The following is a 17,847-nucleotide window of genomic DNA, read 5'->3' as shown; positions in this document are numbered from 1 at the left end:
AATAGCAGTTCAGGAGCGTGGAATGTCATGCTAATTCTCTGTATCACCTTATTTTTGATATGTAGTATTTTATCAGGTCTTACTGTTGGATGTGTTGGGTTTTTATCTGTTGTGGTATTAAAAATGTGGAAAATGTATCAATAAAACTTTGCCAAATGTTGATGTTATAAATTGTTGTCACAAAAACCACCAGAACAAAAAATTTAGAGCTACCCATGTAGACCCTTTTAATGTAATCCTGTAATCTTTTCCAATGCAAGATTTTAGATATTTATTTAATGATATTTTAGAGATACCCTTGTTATTTTCTTGGGAAAAAAATAAATCCTCAGACCCTTATCAGAGACTGATCTAAAGTTCCTGATTTTGAAAGCGTGAAAATCCAGTGTTCTATCTATAATTAATCCTCAAAGGAAAGTTTCTATATATAGGACTGATGGATTTTTTTTTCACTGTTTTTAGTGACAACCAGCTATTAATTATTTTGTTCAGTTTTTTGCCCTATGACTATTTTATTAAAATTATTAATGTTAAATGTTAATGAAATTCAATTTTGTTATTTCAGCAACTTTGACAGGAGTTTCTTACATTGAAATATCTTTGTTTTCATAAAAGAAAATACAACCCCCCCACTAAATAGAGTAAATATCTCAGTCCCAATGTCTCTTTTTCCTCTTGTTTTTAGACTGATATGGACTCAAACATATTCTTCATTGGTAATATCACCACAACGGATGATCTGGCAGTGTTTTTGTACAGTAGATGTTGATAAATTGTTGATTTTTTTTTTTTGTTGTTTTTTTGAAATCAATAATACAAGATTCTATAAAGACAGCTATAAGGTGATTCATGATGAAAGGAATAAATATACAAAGATAGAAGGTAGGATGTCTGGTTAGGGAATAGCATCAGTCAGAAACAGGTGCAGCCTGTAAAACAGTGACAAATGAGCAAAGTGTGCTCTTGTATGTTCTTAGCTAGGCATTCAGCAAGTTTTCATAATTATCCTGGCTGCAGAATGATCGCCTTCATTGTCATTTAAATTCTTTTTTTTCTAGTTTGTTTTGTTCTCTTTCTTTTTCCCCAAGAACGACTTGATCTTAAGAAAAAAAAAAAAAAGAAAAGAGAAATTATGTATGAAGAAAAATGGGAGCTTATTCAGCAAGTCGAAGGTTATTCAGAGAACAGCTGGTGTAGAAAAATGATTAGAAGATGAAGCCCACTAAAGACTGGAGGGGAATCATACAAAGATGCAATAGACATACCTAATCTATAAAAACCAGAGGCCTCAGGCGGCTCTCTGCCTTTGGGCTCTGAAAAACCTGTGCCTGCTCATTGTGCCTTGGCTGTGTAGGGAATCTAGTGTTTCAGGTAAATTGCTTGTGCAAACAGTATGTTTTAATCCTTCTCCTTGCAAGGGAAATCTTCCTACCAGAATCAGTGGATTTGAACAGAATATCTAGCAGCTTCTATAGCAAACCCTGAGCCAAGTCACTGAGTGAAACCAGCAGAAGCCTCCTGTGCGCATGTGTGTGTGCGCTGAACTTGGTAGGTTTGGATTGGAGACCTGAGTATCTGCCACGTCTAATTTTTACATTGTTAAAAACCAAGAACTCACTAAAACTATCAAGGCTAATTTCCGTTAAAGTTTGTGGGGAGAATATAAAAAAAAAAAAGAAAAAGAATATTCTCCATCCTATTTTCCAGTCATATCTATTTTAAATGTAAAATGTGTGAGTTAGTTTTTGGATGTATCCCAAGGAATCATCTTTCCTAAAATTGAAGGGCTGTCTGTTTGCACAGTGATGTGATAACAGTGGGCAAAATATTTTCCTCTCTTCCTGAATTTTTCTACAGTTTATCATGTCACCTTTTTGTTGCTTTCATAATGCAAAGAAAACTTGTCTAAGCCATTTTGATATATTCCTCCTCTTTCTCACATTTGTCCTCTAAGTATGCTGAACTTTCTAAGTATGCTGCTTACTCATCCCTAATCCTCTCTGTAATTCTTGTCCTCTCCATTTTCTTTTGTCTTGGTCAATATTCTTCTTTTGGTCTTTTTTTTTTTTTCTTAAATGTTGGCTTTCCAAAATCATGTTTTGCAAAACATCCCATCTGTTGTGGATGAGATGTAAAAATTACAGTTGATCAGGAGGAAGACAAGATTGGGGATTTGTCATAATCTTTTGCTCACACACAGTCCCTCAAGTAAAGGAAACATTAAAGCATGATTTTGGTACCACAAAAGAATTTGCAAGATTCATTGTTGGTTTTCTTATCTGCCAAGGCTGCAGGGAAACCACTTATTTTATATCTGGTAATTCTTAGATGCCAGAATAGGAAGGAAAAGAGAAAAACACAGAGTGGGGAAAGAAAAAAGGTAATGCTTCAAGGCAGGAAATGAAAAATATTTTTCTTTGCCAGGAGTATTTCAGAAAGTGGGTTTGCCTTTTTTTTCTTTTAATTTTTTTCTTTTTTTTTTTGATGGTAGGAATAGTTCCAATTTTAGTAACTCTCAAAACTATGAATGAAAAAATGAGCTTGTGCTGGGTAGAATTCAAAGGACAAAGAATCAGACTACTGTTTCAAAGAAGATCTTTATTAAAAAGTACCCCAAAACCCAAAAGAACTAATCTATTTGAGACATCACAGTTACTATTTAGTGTTATACTGGCATTAGTGGTATAAACATGAGTTTGACAGTGTTGGAAAAAGTTCTGAATAAACTCAGTGTTGTAGAAAATGAGTGAAGATTTCTGATTTGAGCTTATATAGGTCTTCTGTGATTATCCTCACAAGCTTTAGATTTGGACGAAGAATGAGTTGTAGCCATTCAATGGACTATTTTTTTTGTTTAAAATATATTTTGAATTTATATGCCTAGAGGCCCTGTGTTGCAGTATGTTCAGAAATCCCTTGTGCGTAACAAAATTCTCATGATAAAAGATGTGTGGTTTTTAATCTTGAAATTCCTATTTTGTTTATTCAGACTGGTAGAACTAGAGTTTAATTTCAGCCTTGCAAGCTCATTTTCAAACAGAAGTCTGTACAGAGAAAATATTAACGCTATGATACCTGGAAAAAAAATCTAGTTGTTTTTAAGAAGAAAGTATTTTTTAAGGGTTTTAGAAAAGCAGCCCAGATGAAAACAACACCTTGGCTTCCAAACTGAAATACTTCATAACCGTTGACAAAGAAAATATGTATTTCTGCAGAAATTAATGTTGCCTGGCAGAGCTGTGATCTACTGACGGTGGCTTGTCTCCTCATGGCATTGGAGTCAGTAGCAAAGCCTTATTGATGTCAGATGTGTCCAGGTGCCTCCAGTATGGCTCTATTAGTAGCTGTTCTGCAAATAAAAACACTGGCACTCCCAGTAACCTCATTGGGTTGAAACATTCCTGGGATAAGAGTAGTGTTGGCACAAGGAAGAAGGAGAGCACGGTGCCGATAGAAACAGCAGGAGTTAGTGGCTGTGCAAGAGGCAGTGCTGCTTTCTGTGTTGTCTTAACCTTTGAAGCATGTGAAGTCTAACATTTTTTATGAATTTAGTAATTACAGCTATATTGGATGTTATTTTTAGCTGTGTAAGAATTCAGTAGCTTTTCAATCTCACCACTCATGGGCCCAAAGTGACTTCTATTCTGGTAGGTCCCAGAGTATATGGTATCCATTGAGTAACTCTCATTCTTTGCCCTTCTAATCGCTTAAAAATTTCTTTCTTTAACCTTCCACTTCTCTGCTGGTGAAAAACATCTCACCAGGAAGATGATACAAGTAGTTAAAACGGCAGGAAATGGTTTTACCAGATGCCACTTTAGTGTAATACGACATGTGACAAGGGGTTGTTCAGTGAAGATGTGGGTTAAGAAAGAATTGAGGCTGCATTAGATTGTTAGTTGTGTTGCAGATTTCATCCTAGCTTCTCTCACTTTTTCCTTTTTAAGAGAAGCAGTCTGAATCTGCTTTTTCATGTCAGGCTTTTCCCAAACCCTGCAGATGGCATCCCATGTGAGGAATCTCTGCTGTCTTCTATGATGTTGCTGTAACACCCTTTATGTTATTATTTCGTGTTTTATATTACATCTGCTTTCTATTTTTAATGTATCACATTATGCAGAAGTCACCATTGAGCTGTAGTGACCCAGCTACTGAAGTCTGATACTATATGTGGAAATCTACTTGATTTTTGTGAAAATATTTGTATATAAATACTTGTATATAAAAATTTGTATATAAAAAAGTATAGATATACATGGATGTGTGTGAAATCATTTTAAAGGAAAAATCCTCTGAAGTACTCATATGTCAGTCTTCCCACAGCAAAGCACTAATTGCACACTTTACTTTCAATGTATGTTTTAACTACTGAAAATTTAACCTGACTTAAATAAGCATCTGATTGGAGGCAAAGCGTTCAGTTTCCTTCAAGATGGAATATTTAATTGCATAGATCGTGGCAGCAATTACATGAAAGAGGTCACAGTGGAAGAGATAATATTCTTTTTTAAAATATTTGAATAATAGCACCAGGTTGTATTGTTTGTTTGTTTATTAAATATTCTCAAGAAGCAAGATAAAATCTGTTGTCTGGGTCAAAACGATGTGTGGAAGACAATAGTGAGACTTTGTGTTCCTCTGTCCTCTCCTAAGGGAGCAGCAGGAGCCCAGGAGGTAGGAGACTGTTTACACTCCCTTCAAGGCTGCAGGCATGCTGTTAGGGGATGCATCTCACCGGCTTTCTGCATGTGTTGGCTTTGTTCTTGTATTCTGATGAGGCATTAAATGCATGTTTCATATGTTTATGCTAACTAGATAGGTGCTTGCTTTGGTGTGTTTTTTTTTTTTTTTTTTAATCAGTATATCTTAAAAAGGGGAGTGGGATTTTGTCACTTGTGTATTTAGAAGTACTACTAATATTTGGGTACATTGGTATGAGAAAGGAGGAGTCAGTCTAATGAGATGACTGGTTTCAGTAGTATTTTTGTCTAAATGTTACACATTATTATTTTGTTTGGGGATATTTTGAAACTTGAATTTCTGTGTAACTTTAAGGAAAGCAATTAACCCAGCAGAGAATGATGGCAGCTTGGTGCACTCCAAATGAGCTTTATCTGGTTAAGATAGTTTTCTGACACTAATTTGCTGGCGCTTTGTGTTTGAAAGATGGTGTTTTTATTGAAAAATACTGTGTGTGTGTGTGTATGTAAGGCAGCAATGCTTTTTGTCTATGCAAATCACAGCTGATAGATGATCAGCAGAAAAACAGTCAGAGGTGTTCTGTGGGAACAGAAAAGATCTGTCCTGTCCTGATAAATATTCTGCGAAACGACTGCCCATGTAGACATGCTGGGAACACCCAGAATCACTGAGACCCTTACATCACTCACGATGTAAATAATATTCTCAATATTTTTCTTTTAATTCATCCCAACAGAGACAGAATAAATCTTTGAGATGTTTATTTTTAAAATTATAAAAGCCCAATACTGAAAACTTGGAACTTTCTTGAAATTTTGAGGACAGGTGGCAACATGAAGTATGCTTGTTCTCAGAATTGTGGGAGTTTTGTTTTATAGAGCTTTTAAGTTAAAAATGTTGAACTTGATCAGCATATGGTACTGGCTAGCCTCATCTCTACCAGCTCTTTTGTTATCTTGTTATTGTTACAGGTCTTAATGACAGTTGTAAGCCATAGTTCTGGATGCAGGGGTTAGTCCACCCTGGGGAGGAGAGGGAGAAACAGCAGTGTGGATTATGGAAATATGAATTGATCTAAAAAGCAGCTCTCTTGTAGCAGAATGGGACTCAAAGAAAGACTGGGGAGAAGCTGGTGAAAAGGCAATGGAATATGATGTGAAAATGATCATTTGAATGCTTTTCTTTTCATTCCCAGCTGCTGTGTTCTGGTGAAAAGGCACGCATTTGTATATCTTAAGGCTGGGTGAAAAAGGGCCAGATGAATGGAATTACGTGTTAGATATGTTTTCATTTTGAGTCAGATAAATTATGTGCATTTTAATAGACTGTATGCATATGTTAGCCATTTTTTTAAATCATACAACTGTGATATTGGGGGACTGCATTTTGTAGAAATAGTCTCTTCTCTGTTTGCTCAAATAAGTACAGTATTAATATTTGACTGTCCTTCAGATATTCTGTATCAGCCTTTTGAAAATAACTGTTACTGATTTGGCTCATTTCAAAGCCAAATCAGATTCCAGACTTCAGTAATGTGCCAAACCAAAGAAGAAAAAATTAACTGATGGCTGAAATAGTGATGACAATCATTTGGAACGTCTTCCAGAAAGACTGCCAAATTGTCATGTGTGATGTCGTTGTTGACTGACCTCAACTGCCCTCAGAATATTCCAGTCTAATGTCACCTAATTTCTTATTCTGTGATACCTTAGACTTTCTCATCTGCTTGCTAAGTACCCTCCATCCACTTGAGTCTTCGATTTATTGCCTCTTTTACTTTCAGTGTTGCTTTTGTGTCTCAAGCTTACGGCTGCATTTTGATGAATATCCTAATTAGTGCAACTTCTTTTTATGTGAAGTACTGGTTGTAGTATCCCTGAACTCTGGGTTTGGTTCTTGGATCTTCTTCTGCCTTTCTTGGTGATAGTTTTCTGTAGAACTGGGAGAGCATTTGAGGTACGTTGGTTCACTGTTACTGCTACAGGTATTTGAAATGTCACTTCAAATAATTTGCTTATATTTTGTCAAATAAAATACTCTTCTGCATATTGCTTGTGTTAGGAAATGGTCTGGGATCAAATGGTATAAACCAAGTAAGATGAAATCGAGGAACCAGGCAAAGAGTAAGACTTGATGGGACTGAGATCAGGAACAGAAGCAGCAGAGGACTTTGGGAGCAGCAAGAGCAAGGCAAAGGTGGGCTTCAACTGGAGGGATCCAGACTGCTTGGCTGGGGATCTTCGACCAGGAATAAGTGAAGGTGGAGAACTTCCAGGCAGGTGATCAGAAAGGGAAATACATTAATCCATCAGAATATAGCTATTTCTGGTACTAATTACTTCTGTATAAGTTTTCAAAGCGTTGTGGATTACTTGGTTGGTAGACTGTATTTGCTTCTTCCCTAAGCAAAGGTGTCGAGTTCCTGGGTTTTGTGTGTCGGTTTCTGTCTGCAATCATTAATAAATGTACAATCAGTAATAAAAAATCCAGATATGAGAAATAACCTGTCTCTGGGGTTACAGTGCATGCTTATCTCTGTCCTTTATCCTTCAGTAGGCACTAATGACCACTATTAGAGAAAACACACTGGGCCAGTGAAGACTCAGAGCACTGATTCTTGAATTTTAGACTAAAGCTGGGAAGAGGAAAGACCTCTTTGAAATGATGGAGAAATCCTGCTGTCAGAACAGGATTTTTATTAATTTTTCATTGTGTTGTGAATACCTGGGTTGGGTTTATGAGTGTCTTCCCGGAGCACGGGTAGTTTAATTTTTTTTGGATCATAGCAAAGCAGCTGAAAACCTTGGCTTGTAGCTGCTTGTGGCTTGTATTGCCTGGCTTGCTGGTGGAACCTGCCCCCCTTTCCTCTTAGCTGTTCAGAGTTGGCGTATGCTCTATCCGAGGTTGAATCTACGCTGATTGACTTAGTGCTGAAGTGGCTGACTGATGCTCACATGCAGAAACAGCAGTTAGAAATTGTTGCAGAGTCATCTCTAGCAATGAAGCCATCAGAAGCTTCAAGCAGGGAGCTGGGAGGTCTGGACAGGCTCAGCCGTAGGTGAAGTGAATGTACATTGTGTATCTTTTTGGGAAAAATAAACCCAACTGTATGTCTGCTGCATTTTATTTTTGTGATAGTCATCTGTCTGCATTGGGTAACCCGATTTGTATATATGCTATATGTATGCATGTATTGGATAACATACACAAGAGGTATGTTAGCACTTTAAATTTAGGCTTGTTTGCTTGTTCCCTTTCCCTCTTTGGCCTTGGAGTTGTTTCATCTTCCTTCCGTTTTTCAACATGGTTGATAATATCTGAATTTAGCACCAAGAAACTATTACTGCAAGTTATTCTCTTTGAGCTACATTGAAGCTTAGAATTTGACCTGTGCTGAACTTAAAACAAGAAATAACTATTTCCTTTATAAAAGTATCACAAATACGATTTTATATAAGAAATTATAATCCTAGGAGGTCCCTTAGAAGCTAATTTCTTTTCTTGATTCCTTTACTTTCGTCTGTAGATTCTTCTAATCCAAGAAACTCAGCCCCCCCCCCGTTGGTTTTGCTACTGTTTACAACATCATGGGGTTCCCGAATGCCCCCTGCTGCTGGCACAGCCATGGGAGCTGGCAGCTTTCTCATAGGGCTGCACATCTGGGGGTGGATGAGCCGAGATGAGGGTTTAGCTTTTGGACTGTCTCTCCTTATTTATCTACCTAAATCACTCTCTGCTACAGACACTTTCTCTCGGTGTGGCACCCAAGTTGTTCTTTAACTTATGTGTTACTTCATTTTTTAACTACTACTGAGTTTCTGAATTGCCAGTGAAATCAGCATTTTGTCATGGCATCTGCTGTGTACCATCATTTTGTGGAAGAGTCAGTTCTGATTCTGGAAGAGCATCCCCTGGTGTTATAAGACAGTTTCATTCTCCAGTCTGAGCAGGGCAATTCTTGCATACAAGCAATCTGCAGAGCTGGTGCTGACATCTCTGAGTGCACCAGTACTGGGTGTATACTGGGCAGGCCAGTTGTTCAGTAGAAGCTTTGTAGGCAAGAAGTGACATCCTACTTAGTTACAGACACTTCGTTTCAAGACTTGTCTTTTAAGTAACTAATGCAGAACTTACGGAGGAAAAAAATACTTTGAATATATTTGGAACAAAATACACTTGGAGTTGAAATGAATCTGAGATGTATCAAGTGGCATCAGGAGTAGAGTTTGTCATGCTTGAAATGTTATGATATTTTTCAGTATATTTCATGTTCATGGAATTGCGGGTATTCATTATTTGTAGTGTTCTTTTACAGTTGATTTTCCTTCTATGAAAATAATTTCTTGGTGACTGAAAAGAAAATCTTGCAAATAGGAGCCTTTTGACCTAAGTGTCAACTACGCTCTGCTCATGATATTCTTTGTTACTGTTTTGTAGACATTTCTGAGACTAAAAACTTCACTTTAAAGCAATATATTCAATGGGTAGAGTTGGGTATGTTACAAATAGGTTCATTTCTGTCCCTTGCTATCAGAATATTCCAAAGTGGAATGAAAAATCTCACAGATATAAATATGAACCAGTTTTAATTTGAGCATTATTTTATGGTGGTTGTTTTTTCACCACTGGAGAACATCTGAACAGGATGTGCAGGAGGTTCTCAGCATTGGTACGAAAGATATGTCTTAACTGCTGTTGTAAGCAGTGGGAAATCTGAAAAGTCTTGAGTGAAACAAATATTGCTGCTCCCTTAGGTATGCAGGATGACATATGGATTTTAACCTGACCTTCAGAGACTTACATATTTGGACTTTAAAAGTGATGTCTACCTTAACTCTAGTTAAGGCAACTTCACTGTTGCATTTCCAGATAATGTTAGAGATGCTGTCATTGAAAGTATTTATTAATAGAAAGCCATTTTTCCCCTACTGCATGGTGATAGAAAATGGAGTGTCATACACTGGTGCCTTTTTTTTTCTTTTTTCTTTTTTTTTTTTTTTTTTGTACAAAAAGTGGAGTGGAAGAGCATATTTCCTGTTTTTCCCAACTTTCTGATATTGCCTAGGGAGTAATGGTCTCCTTGACATGAGTCAGGGAAGTAAAGAGAAAACTATTTATTCCTGCATGGAATACAAAGATTTCATATGTGCCAGAGCTGTGTGGTGAAGTATTATTTATCTTGGTTTTGTTTGTCTTGCCAGTAAATGAGTAGGTGGTAACATTTCAATCTACCCTTATTCTAATGAGAACTTCCTCTGGGAAGAAGACCATTGTCAATTTTTATGTTTTTGTTATGAGTTCCAGGAAAGTTGAAGGATTTTTTTCCTTAAGCAGGGAAATTTACCTATGTTGAACTTCATACTGTTTTAACTATTCTGTTCTTTGTAACTGAGCTTGTTATTTTACGGTGAACTTTGATTCCATGTATGCTATGCTGGATACAACTGTGTCTGAAATAGGCTTTATTTTTATCTGGTTGTATGATGAGATTCAGGAACAATTAGACAAACAGAGATCCCAACATTTTGTAACTTAGTAAAATCTCTGAATTTTAAAACTTGCTCTGTGATTGTATAGAAAGTCTTATTTCTCAGTCTTGCAGGATAGTGAGATTAACCATGCCTTTTAAAGTACTCAGGGTTATGTTTTCTTCTTGCAAAGTACCTTTGAAAGATGCTCTAAAAGCAGTAAAATCTCATGTGTACTGCCTGGGACACCAGCCTTAGCCTGCTGTACAGGGCAAGAGCATGTCAAAGTGTACCACACCCAGGTCATGTCACTGTTTTGGTCTTTAGTGATTTTATTTATTTATTTATTTTTCCATTTATTTTTGTCTGTCTGTAGCGTACTGTTGGTTCTAAGTGATGTCGCAACAGTTGTTTCTAAGGTCAGTAACAGGGACAGCTGATTGTCAGATCTCCACTGCCCCCTCTACAGTAACTACTTGTTTATGGGATTTTGCTTCTCTAAGATCTCAAGATCATCCTGTTACCATGTTGTCTAAAATCTTTCTGTCCTGCTACCTCATCTGTCTTTGCCCTTAACTGTGCTCTTGTTGCTGTGTAGAGCACAAAGCAGCGAGACTAAGCTACCAAAATCTTCAGCTGCCTGTCTGGCATCCTTCCCTGAGGCATGTAACTGAGTGGAGGAGATAGGGAGCAGAAACAAGAGAAATTAAATCTAATTGAAATTCTGTAAGCGATCTCATCCTCATTTGCAGGTATTCAGCTCCTCATTCATTTTAGACAACAGATATTTTTCTGAATAAGCTTCAGAAAGATGAAAGCACCTTTTAGAGAGCAAGTCGTCAAAAAGGTTTGGTGCTTAAGCATTACGAGCAACCTGATTCTTCTGAATGTCAGTCATTGGGCTGTAGGGCCTTGCCAGTTGTAATTTACGTGTGAGCCAACTAAATGAAGTTCAAAAATTGTTCTCAGTGGTGGAGTAGAATTTTGTGTTCTGTGGGTCAAAACAATCTACGATTGTAGAAATGTACACCCAGCTCAGTTTAGTGGAATTTTAATCTTGCTTGAATCCATTAGTGACAACTTCTGCTACATGGTCCAGAATCTCCTTCCCCTTTGCATGTTTGTCAGTGGTGTTATGAACTGTTGTGTCAACTGTATTGGAATAGAAATATGTGTCAGAAAACACAGCGCTATCCACAACTGACTCTGAAAATCATTAGCTGAATAGAGCAGATCTATTTTTAGGGAGCTGTAATTGCACAAATATTCTTTTTTATCTTCTGGGAGTAGAAGTATTGCAACAGGTAGAGCTTAGAGGGTACATCTGTGGGTCTGTGTTTTGCCACCCACACAGCACTGAAACTCCTGTGTCACACAGTAGTGTTACACCCATCCTGTGGCATCATGCTGCAAATGAAATGGTGTGATGTGCACAGGATTTTCGTGGGACTACTCCATCAATATGGCTAGAAAGCCAATTAGTAACTGCTATTAAATATTAATTTTCTCTGAAACGGTTTCAGAGAATTGTTCATAATTTGTCTTTTAGATCTAGAGGAAAATCTGAAATATCCAAAGGCAAAAATGCAGAAAGTTAATTTACTGCTTGTGTTTCTTTCCAGAGGACAAAGTGGAAGTCACTGATTAGTGTGGAAAAGTTTTTTGTTTTGAATGGTTTATAAAGGTTGGAGAAAGGTGTTGCTTGTGTTGCAGAGACCTTGTTAAGACCATGTAGTTGTACACCTCTGCTTTTCAGCCTCTTCTTCATGAGTAGCCTTGAACACATGGAAATTCTATATTGTCCTTACACTTCATTTAGCAAATATTAGCTAAAATATTTAAAACTGGAGATTTCTAACTTTTGAAAAAAAAAGATCTAAAAAAAGAAGTAAGAAAAGCTATGAAATTCAGTGGTTCATTCTTGCAGTGATGAAGTTCTGTAACCTTAAGGTACCTTTTAAATTTATTTATTTGCTTCTTAAAAGAGATTTGCATCTCCACCCTAAACCATTTACATTAAATTTCCATATTTTTCATTGCTTTAGATGTTCAGAAGGCAGCTGATAGGATAGATATTTTTTTCTTCTCCTTCAGAACTAATAGATATGAGTGAACAATCCACTATAGAAAGAGACCTGTAGAAGTTAAAAATAGTTTTGGAGGCCTGATAATGACTTCCATACTTTAGACCCTTTGCATTTACTTGAATGTAATCTAAGATTAAAATTTCTTACTATTCAAACCATTTGGACCTTTCTTTATTGTAGCTACAATTTTCTGATGAGTTTTTTAGCAGAGGTAAGAGTTAAGTCTTTGAAATATAACTAGTGTTGCAGGCTTCACATGGGTCCCTGCTGTGGTAGTGCATGGCTTCAGAGGAGGGAAAAGGAAAAGTCAGTGGCAAGGACAGAGCTTGCCTTTTCATCAGCTGTTTTATGTGACAGCATTAGAACTTCACCTTTATTGAGCCACAATGATGAAGGGCTTAACTCTGCAAGATGCTAAGCAGCCTGGCTTTGATTTAAGAATGAACCTAAATCTGTTCTTAATTCTACGTGTTTAAATATTCCCACTGAAGTCACTGGCTTGAATCAGAAATACCATGACAGTCGTGACAGTCTTAAATCTCAAGTAGATTTCTTGTTTGTATGTTTGGACTGGCACTGGGTGACCGAAAATGATGGTAAGCTATGGTCAAAGAGAGTCCCCTTTGAGGAAGATCGGAGAGCAAGGTGAGTTAAGAGTGAATAAGAGAGGACACTGGAGTTGGAGATGGAGATCTGAGTAGGGAGAACTGGTAAGAAGAACCAAAAGAGGGGCCTGCAATCAAGTGCTTCAAGAGAAGACATTTAAATGAGAGGTTAGCAGGAAGAGGAAGTTCTAGCAGGAAGAAAATAAGAGTTTTGAAGAAATTATATGAAATGCTAAAATAGAATAGAAAGTAACGTTTGCCAACAAGGTTTTAAAAAAAGGACACTGGTTAATAAAGAAGATATAACAAAGGTGAAAGACTGACAAAAAAAGAAGAGATTTTCCCCTTTCAGTGGAAAGGGGAAAAATATTGTTACTGAGAAAGAAAATTTTTGAAGAAGTGAGGATAATGTGGTGGAGCACAAAAGTGTTTTGTAACCAAGTGGGTGATTATTTGTGCTCCTATAATTGATATTTCTTTGACTGATTTCTGCCTCAAAACCAAATGAAGAAATAAGACTAGATAGATATTTGAGCACTAGTTTATATGAATGATTTTGGTAACCTGGTCAGGGATCTGTAACTGGAGAATTCAGATTATCTTGGTTACTGTTTTACTTAGGCTGTTTCTTCCCAGGGTATCCTGACATGTCTGTGGAATGGACACAGTCTGAGTGGGTCTCAGTGTAAGGCTGTCCCCTTCCTTCTCCAGAGATGCCGTCCTTGCAGGGCTAGGAGTTGGACTTCAATGATCCTTGTGGGTCTCTACCAACTCAGGATATTCTGTCATTCTATATTCTATGCTCTTTCCATAAGTAGAATGAACCTGGGGGAGAAGCCACCTTCTTGCTTGAGAAGCAGTCTTATGCTGCAAATAAACACAGAAATAGTTGGAATATACCAGGACTCTCTTTATAAACAGCAGTTTATCTAGTGTTTTTAAAAGTGATTCAGCATTCTGGATGTCTTAAAATATTCCTGTAAGGGAAGATTTTTCCATCCTTTCACATGGGTGCCCTTGCAAAAAATCAGGTTCTTTTCCCTCCCCCTTGTGAACTACAGAATATGTTATAATAAGAAAAAAATGCTGGGGGTAAACAGTTGCCTCATCCTTTTAACCTCAGAAATTAATCAGATTAAGCTTCAATACTTAAATATTTCAGTAGTATAATACTAAGTGATGAACCTTATTTCTGTCAACTCATCAAGTCATCAGCCGTAATCTACACAGAAAAAGGAAACTGGTTAAAATGCAAAAACCCCACTCATACCTCCGTAGAGATACATTAGTATGCTCATTCTGTAATATATAGCAAATCTGGTGCAATTTTCACATAGCTCCTCTCCCATAGAAGCTGTACCTTCTTCCAGCTGGAGTGAGATCATGTTATGTCTTGTTCAAGTGGAGAAGGAAGAAAGTATCCTCCTAAATCACTGTGCTCTACAATGGAGACTGAACAGCCATGAAAGTTTCTTATGCTTGTATCAATTGACTGTGATATTCTAAGAAAAAAAAAAATTCTATCTTTTCTAGTTAACAAGGAATATGGTGTATATCTGGAATCTAACCAAAATGACTAACCAGTAGTTTCATTTAAGGGCAAGTTGTGAGTTACCAGGACCTTTTTTCCAGAAAACTGTCATGTATGAATTCAGAAGCATCTTCTACCACTGTTTGCATTGCTTTATAAAACAATGATACACAGAATTAGCTGCATGGGTATCAAAATAAACAAGGAAAGCTAAATAGTTCTTACCTTTTAGCCATCTGTAATTTCATCTCAATGTAGAGCCAGTGAGCATGACCAGGTCAGGCTGAAGTTGTACAGTGCAGCTGATGAAAGTGAATTAGTAAAACCAGTGCACCATGAGCCTGTGGGAATGCAAGTTTCTTCTGCTGTGATATAGGCATAAAGGAAAGATTTTTGTAAATATAATTTCCATTTTTGTTTAAGCTTTTTGTGGGGAAAACAGCATGCTGTAGTTCACATGATATTAATTTTATGATTTTATTTGTATAAGGAATGAAATAGTTATCCTTTAACTTAGCAATTAAACTCAATTGTGTATACCATTGTAGATGCTTCTTTGGTGTTTGAAAGCAAATAGACAATCCTTTCCTTGTGGTTTTGTTTTTTTACATCATTATAATTTTCCCCTTGTACACAATTTCTTTGTGACACAGTGAGCATTTCTAAAAACACTAATACTGTGTTAACCAAAGGAGGAAATAATCATGGGACATATGAATCCAGATATTTTGCTTTCTGAAGACTCGTTCAACCTTCTGTCTTCAGAAATAAGCAAATATTTTTATGAAGTTATGAATATAAAAGACAATAAAGATATTGTTCTTTTTCTGAGAGTGTGTATGTTGACTCAGGAGGAAGTCCTGACTGAGTTATGGAACCCTGAAAATGATGACCCATTAGGAGACAGAGCTCAAATTTTATTCAATAGAGAGGTTACTGCAAGTATCAACTGTAATTGTACACAAATAGTGACTGTGTATGTGAATATTTATCATTTGCATTTTAAATTTGTCTAGCAGCATCTTGAGGGCATCTTGTTTTCTTCCATTTTAAAAATCTGAATAGCACCTGTAATTAAGGAAGAAAACTGAGCCCTGGAAGCTAGGTAGGACTTCCATCTATTGATCTGTGTAAACCCAGCTTACGCTGTCAGGGGAGAAGCAGTCAACTGCTGAGCTGCTTTGTCACTGACATAAGCCGAGGGAGGATTTTTTTTTTTTGTCTATACTGTTTATACACCAGTCTATAGACCTGCTGGCTGGTTGAATTTTAAAGAGTGCGGAGGTTTAAAGACTTGTCCCCCCGAGGGATGCTCCTGCCAGTTGGGAAGCGAGCTGAGGCTGCTCTGCAGAAGTTGAGTGCACGTGTGCTGGCTGGGGAGGGACGGGCGGCGCTGGGGGAGCGCTGGCCTGGGGAACGCTGCAAAACATACCCATAATTTTCAGGTTGTTTAGTCAAAATATTGAGCTAATACCTTTGGTTTTTTTGTTTTTGTTTTCTTCTTCTTGTGTGATAATTTATTCTGAGAGAGTACAATGGGGAACGTAAATGAATACATTTCCATACCCAATTCTGAGTCAGTGCTAAGCTTACCAGGCAGCAATTAAAATCCGTGGTAGTGAGGAGAAAGTAATTTCCTATAGTGTGAGAATAGGTGCAGATTTAGAAAAAAAATGACATACTATTTCTTTGGAACAGGAAAAAACAAACCTTATAAGCCTGAAGAGAGAGACTATTTGGAAATGTTTAGGAAATTCCTGAGTTAAAAGTTTTGATTAGCCTGTTCTGTTTGTTTTCTTTCTTTAGAGTTTATTATTGCTGACTTGAATCCTGTGTGCTTGTTCCTGACTGCAGAAATTCAAATGTTTACCTGCCCTGTTTGTATTTTGCTCCTTACCCTTCTGCAGTGGGCACTCACAGCAGGGCAGGATGGTGCTTGAGCAGTTCTTTTTGGAGAGTATTATATGTACTGTTGTTGTTCAGGAGTTAATAACCTTTCCCAAACACAATTGTGGCTTTCATGTCCTTTATCTTTGCTGACAAAGTAAAAGTTCTAAAGATTTCTTGAAGTCTCTTGTATGACTAAGAAATTATAAAAATGTTGACTTTTTCATTTTGTGCCACATGATATACCTTTGAAATTTTAAAGAGTGGGCACATCATATACCTTTGAAATATTGTAACTAGCACATGCATATTGTAGGCAGTCATCTTTTTCCTGAACTATTCATCCCTTGCTGATAAACTTGGATGGGTTCTTTATGTTTTACGCTATCCGCTGAGCCAGACAAATGTTTAAAGTAAATAGTAGTTGTAGTGTGTAGGAATTTAAATACATAATTTCCCCTAATAGGAGTTCAACATGCAGTAAACAGTGTTCAGGCTGGAGAATGCTAACATCTTAGATCAACTTCTTAAATGCTCACGTGCAGCTCTGGAAATTTGTAATCAATATGCATTTTTCTGTATCCAGAAATACATATCTGTTGGTCTGCTACAAAAAGGGAATTCTGTAGCTTTGACCGACTGCATTGATGTCTGCTGTTCTGTCTCTTCTTAGCTGAAGCGCTTCACAGGGGGTTTGTTTTCCCAGTTGGGACCAAGGAAATAAAACCTGTTTTTCTAGGACCTTATAAAAGAATTTTTAGGGTATTTGCTGCTAACTAATCTGGTAATTCACTTTTTTTAAAAAAAAAAAAGGGAAGAAAAATGTTGACTAGTTTGAGAGCATTTTTATATTTTAATTAACACATTTTATGTGCCACTAAACAGCTTCTGAAATAAAATTGTGCAAGAAGGAGTGACATCATCCTTTTAGGCTATGGTATGAATGTAAATCTGGTGGATTTTGCTCCCACTCCGCCCCCCCCTTTATTAATAGGAAAACTTGCTTGTGAAACCCAAAGGGTTAATCATATAAATTTCTGCTTTGGACCAGCAGACGATTTCCATCATTTTCAGCGTTTGACTATGGAACATGTATAGAGTTGTTATACCTCTCTGTAATTCATTCTGCTGCCAACTTCATTCCCTTTTCTCTGCCTGCATTTTAATTGAAACAACATTTGTATTTTTGAGCCAGGATCTGTCAGAAGTCCCTGTGGCTAGTCTGTGGTACAAGTAGCAGCAGACGTGGCTTACCCATATGGTGTGGTGCTTCTTGTAAAATCCATATGGCCTTGTTGAAGGGAATCCCAGCGGGGATGTGAAGGGTGTTAATACCCTTCAGGCCAGGCCTTTCCCTCCTGGGGCTTCTGTGGCATTGTCTTTGCAATCTGCCAAAGCACAAACTTAATTCCTTTTTAATAATCAATTATTTCAGTCCAGGAACGTGTGCTGTATTTTTGCAATCGTATATTCCTTGAATTTATTATTTGTTATGAATATTTTTGGTCATTTTTAAAAGCAAACCTTTGAAAAGCCTTTTCAAAAACCCGTAACTTTATTTCTTTTAC

At 37.1% G+C, this 17,847-nt stretch overlaps 1 protein-coding gene across 1 annotated transcript in view; it reads left to right on the top strand.

The window, feature by feature from the left end:
- Positions 1 to 17,847, top strand: part of DENND1B (DENN domain containing 1B) — a 157,656-nt gene that overhangs the window by 40,114 nt on the left and 99,695 nt on the right. The gene's annotated exons all lie outside the window — the stretch shown is intronic.

The sequence above is a fragment of the Pipra filicauda genome, unplaced genomic scaffold (genome assembly GCF_003945595.2).
Source record: "Pipra filicauda isolate LSUMZ 115617 unplaced genomic scaffold, ASM394559v2 scaffold76_size2844353_pilon, whole genome shotgun sequence".
NCBI classification, from domain to species: domain Eukaryota; kingdom Metazoa; phylum Chordata; class Aves; order Passeriformes; family Pipridae; genus Pipra; species Pipra filicauda.
This window is presented reverse-complemented; position numbering and strand designations above follow the sequence as displayed.